We start from the raw sequence: 596 nt of genomic DNA, 5'->3' as shown, positions 1-596 counted from the left end.
TATATATATATATATATATATATATGGACTGAAAAGTCCCGGGATTTTTCAATACGTGGCGCCACTAGAAAATGAACATGATTCATTTCGAGAGGTTCATCTGTTACTAGTTTATGTATGAAGTTTCATGACATTTCGTTCATTCGTTTACAAACTATAGTTTAAGTGGCGCTACTTTCGCCTTCGTTCTGTATCATCTCGAAAACGCACCGTCACACACGTCCTTGAAAGCGATGGCCAATTACGATTCGAATTGGTTGCTCACCCACCGTATTCTCCAGACTTGGCCCTCAGCGACTATTATCTATTCCCAAACCTCAAGCGGTGGCTCTAGAGAAAGAGATTCACATTGAATGAGGAAGTCATCGCGGAAACCGAGGCATATTTCGAAGGCTTGGACGTTTCGTACTACAGAAAGGGCATCGAAATGTTGGAAAATCGCTATACCAAGTGTATCGCCCTCGAAGGCAACTATGTTGAGGAATAAACTTTGCCCAAAAAACGCTTATTTTCATTAAACATCCCGGGACTTTTCAATCCATGTAGTATGTGTGTGTGTGTGTGTGTGTGTGTGTGTGTGTGTGTGTGTGTGTGTG

Source organism: Atta colombica, unplaced genomic scaffold, assembly GCF_001594045.1.
Source record: "Atta colombica isolate Treedump-2 unplaced genomic scaffold, Acol1.0 scaffold28, whole genome shotgun sequence".
Classification (NCBI taxonomy): domain Eukaryota; kingdom Metazoa; phylum Arthropoda; class Insecta; order Hymenoptera; family Formicidae; genus Atta; species Atta colombica.
The sequence above is the reverse complement of the archived record's forward strand: the minus strand, read 5'-3'. Positions refer to the sequence as shown.